Source organism: Chanodichthys erythropterus, chromosome 23 (assembly GCF_024489055.1).
Source record: "Chanodichthys erythropterus isolate Z2021 chromosome 23, ASM2448905v1, whole genome shotgun sequence".
Taxonomy (NCBI): Eukaryota; Metazoa; Chordata; class Actinopteri; order Cypriniformes; family Xenocyprididae; genus Chanodichthys; species Chanodichthys erythropterus.
In genome coordinates, this window is record NC_090243.1 from 12,350,478 (window position 1) to 12,355,096 (window position 4,619).

Genomic DNA, 4,619 nt, shown 5'->3' on the forward strand with positions numbered 1-4,619 from the left:
AAGGAAAGAACATTTAAGCAGTTTTTGTCCTGATTCTGAAATACTAAAACACCGCTTCCTCTCTGGCATTTGGTTTCTCATTAAACCACACACTCTAAAAAAAAATGGTTCTTCAGCGGTTCTTTGGGGTGGTTAAGGTGCTATATAGCACCGCTACCTTATAAAGAACCAGTAAAGCACCTGTATGGTTCTTCAGTGGTTCTTCAGCGGTTCCTTGCTGTGGTTAAGGTGCTATATAGCACCACTGCCATACAAAGAACCTGTTAAGCCTCTGTATAGTTCTTTAAAGGTTCTCTAACTCTCTTATTCTCTTAGTTTAGTTGGGGAAAGGATTAAAAACAACATTAAATTACAGTGTATTTTCTAAACATAACCTGGTTCTCAACCTTTTTGTCCCCAAGCCCCTCTACACTGTTAGTGAATATGGGTGTAAATTGGATTGCTATAACTATTTGAGTCTGATTACTTCGTCTTTCTGCGAATTGCTCTCAATATTATAGTAGGCTACACTCAACTGCTCAAATATCTCACTTTCAGCCAAAGGATAATTTCTCTTTAAGGACCCCGTGACAGACGGTTTTTTTTTCTGACGTCATGACTCACGAGACTTTCTGGAGTTTTCTGCTCGGCCGCCATTTTCTTTCCCCTGGACTCGGATGAAATAAGGTAGGTTGGAAATGTTTTAATTAATATACTCGAAAATGCAAAGGTTGAACATGTGTTTTAGCGGTTTAGAGTTAATTAGCGTTGTTTGTGAACATGAATACTAACGAAATCGTAACTAACCGAATTTTTGAATTTTCGCGGCCTGCAGTAACGTTATAAAGGTTAGCGCTAATTGAATATTTCTATTCTATACAAGATGTTGCATTACTTGTTTTATTCTATAGAAATGTATTGTTGTAGTGTTTGGACCATGTAAATATGTCTCTAAATAATTTTTAAAAGAAACGTCTCCTTTACCGTGTAAGCAGCGCGTGCTATTTGAAATGATGCGGGCAGGAAGTGCGTGGGGAGCGGGAGAGACGCTCGAGTCGAGGCTGAGGGGATCCTCGCATTACAATTATTGAGTTTAGGTTTTTAAAGTAATGTTTGTCAGTTCTTTTAGTTGTCTTTTTTTCACGTTAGCTCTGATTTGTTCGACCAAAATGACGAATAAAGTGTGTGAGTAAAGACATATTTAAGGCTTAACGTTACTTCATTTGACTAGCGCGAGGTGTTTTTTTTAGTAGAATGAAATGGCTGAGTATTTACACTACTAATTAATTACTTGTACTGCAGCAAACAAGTTTTTTTTTTTCCATTTATAAACACTGATTCCCCTCTCCCTTTTAGGATCTAAAGCTCCTCAATGTTTGACGACTAAGGACACTTTGCAATAACTTTACATGGTAAGTAATTTCTATAAAAACGGCTATAATTGTTAATAGATAATATGAATTACCAATGTTTGACATGTTTGAATAAAATCCATCTAATGTGGTCTATTGACTTGAATGTCATCCTCATTAACAAACTTTAGACTAAGAATTATCCATTCCAAAACATTCATCAACTCCCTCTTCTGCCATCTCAAATGCATGCGACTTTTTTTCTTGTTGTTTTGTATTAATTTTTTTTTTTTTTTTTTTTTTTTGACAGTAGCCATTGACATTAAATTAATCACAGTTCCAGCTAAAAATCTTTACTGTTCTACTGAAGAAAAAAAGTCAACTTGGTTGGCCTGATGGTAAGTAAATTAACAGCTAGCTTTCATTTTTCGTGAAATATCCCTTTAATCAAGAATGATTAAATATATTAGGGTGTAAAGCTAATTTATTAATTGATGCATGTCTTATTTTCAGACTTATAATTATATATTATAAATTCATAATTTTAAATGAAACCAATGACTGATTCAGATGCATTTCTTAATTGCAAATCTGTAGTATTTTAGCACTGACGAAGGCCTGTGTGCTGAAACGCATTGGAAAAATAAAGAATTGATTTTTTTTTTTTTAGCTCCTTTGTATTTATTTATTTATTTATTTGTTTGATCCCTCAACGCCACAAGTGTTGCTGGTATTGTCCATAAATATATTAATTGCAAATTTGGCCAGTCATTAATATGAATTATTTTCTTTTTCTTGTCCTTTGCTATTGCATATCTGCAAAAATTTGATTTCCTATTACAGATTATTGTGCTTTTTTTTTTAATTAAGAAAATTAATCACAATTGCTTTATCACAGGCTGAAAACATTCACCTGAGAGAAAGTCCTGAAGACCTCATCAAGGAGTACTTTCTGAGTTGAACGTAAGAATATTCTATTTTGGTTTATTTTCAGAAAAATAAGTCTAAATTTGTGTATTTTGTAGTTATGCTAGCAAAAAGGTGACCGAATTTGTTTTTTTTTTTTATGTTTACTATTTAGGATAACCAGACAGATGATTGAGGAGCAGCTCACCATGGCGATGTTCATTATTTGGAAGGAGGGGGAGAACTTCATGAACCATCTGCTGACATTGAGGGAGTTAAAGTTTTGAATCAACTTACTTCAGTTACATCAGCTTGTGCCCTGCTTCTAGGTATGACATACATCATCAACCTGGCTTGTCCGAAACCCCTTTGATTTACTTTGTATGTATATGTTAGAGCTGCACAATTTATCGTAGAAAGGTCGCAATCTCGATTCAAACACCCACGCGATCCTACTTTATTAATGACAATGATTCGCCTGCGTCTGTTAAACCTTTGACAAAAACATTCGGTGTTCATGCTGCCACTGATCCAGAAACAGCAGTTTTGAACCACACTGTAGTTATTCAAGGATTTGGTTATTTGATTTCTTTCACAAATATTAAAATTATCACATAAGTAATAAGACAAAAGTTTACAGTTAGGATATAAACACTGGACATCAGATAGTGATCAAAATAGAGAAAATCGAAACTAACATGGTGCTTCAAATAACTGTTGTATATAAATTACCTTGTTAAGCCACTAGGTGGCAACCAGTGACATTGTCATTGAATCATTCATTCAATAGATTGGATAAGGTTAAACCCTGATTCATCCAGTAGTGAAACAAGTATTTATTAATGAGCCATTAATATATTCAAAACCATTTTTTAAAAATAATTCATTCAAATTAAACATTTTCCGGCAATTAGAGTCCAGCTATTAATATTTTGCTAGAACTAGTAAAATAAATGTTATTTTTAGTTGTCTATTTAGAATCGTGGGAGAATTGCGATCTCTATTTGAAACCAAAATATCATGATTCTCATTTCATCCAGAATCCTGCAGCTCTAGTGTGTGTCTCGTACAAATGTGAAGTTGTATGAATATCCAGTTGTGTTGTTTGAGAATTGCTTTGATTTGTGCAAGGGTAATCACCTTTAAAGGATTAGTTTACCCAAAAATGAAAATTCTGTCATTAATTACTCACCCTCATCATTGGAGGAACAGAAACCTCTCAGACTTCATCAAAAAGATCTTAATTTGTTTTGAGTTCAGAAAAAGCATACGCATAAAATACGAAGTATACTTTGGGCTTTACACACAGTAATGAATGTTTAAAAAGCAAAACAAAAAAGTATTGGGTAAAAGCATCCCCCGTGTTATGTTAACCTAATGATGTTATTTTGTTGAAAGGCCTACAGTTGGAAGCAGCTGTTCTCCTCTTGCCTGCACTGTTCAAGGTGGACCTGGGGTTGCTGTTTGACATTGAGGTGAGCCATGAACAGGTGACTACAGTGTGTGAAGCACAATCTAATCAAAGCACGAAGTACTTATTGCACATTTTGTTATAATTTAGCTTATAAGGTTTGCCTTTCAAATAAATATGTGAAGATGGTTAATGCTATTATCCCCTCTTCTCCAGGGCCATGCTCAGACCAGCCCTCCTGTCGTCCCAACACCTAAGATAGTGCCTAAAGCCTGCAGGAGGATCATCTCATGCAGTATGACCACATTTTGTTCACGTTGGATGGCCAGTTAATCACAGAGTAGAGTGAGGACATCTTGATGGCACTGGGCCTCCTCCTGTGTGTATATTTTGCGTTTGGAATCGAATCCAATCCAGTGCCCTAAAGGACTGAAAAAGACACTGACCTTTTTGAAGTATGTTGTTTTGAAATTGAAGGATGCAGTCGGACTTCCTGTCACTGTAAAATGAGTGTACAACTCAATCTGTGAGTAGACTTTTGGAGTCAATACTCTCTCTTGCTCCCTTTCTTATGGTTTAAGTTCCAGTTTCTATATTTTTTTTGAAATCCCGAAGGACAAAAAGAAACTGCAGGACTTCAGAGCATAACTCAGTATGTAAAAACAGGACTATTGTCTTCAAAAATGTACATATTTCAAGCTTGTTGCATTATTTTGTATAAAAGGGGAGTATAATGTGAGTTTATTTGCTGCTGAAAGAAATAAATTAAAAGGTTTTGAAAGTGTAATGTATTTTGTTTTTCAGTAAGCATTTAGTACATGATTTTGAATCTTTGAAGTCATGATTTGGTAAGAAATTATTAATTATCGTTCATAAAAGTGTAATTTAGAAGCATATTGACTCATCTACAGTAGTACCTGGCATGATAACGGGCCCTGCTAGCTCAAAAAACAATATATGGCACCTCTAAT

General features: G+C 34.8%; 1 long non-coding RNA gene across 1 annotated transcript; it reads left to right on the forward strand.

The window, feature by feature from the left end:
• Nucleotides 1–226: 226 nt before the first annotated feature.
• On the forward strand, nt 227–4,261 carry LOC137014049 (uncharacterized). The gene is made up of 7 exons (XR_010893791.1): nt 227–666; nt 1,336–1,391; nt 1,642–1,729; nt 2,230–2,294; nt 2,413–2,566; nt 3,636–3,712; nt 3,865–4,261. It is a non-coding gene; the product is annotated as an uncharacterized lncRNA (long non-coding RNA).
• The last annotated feature ends 358 nt before the right edge of the window (nt 4,262–4,619 follow it).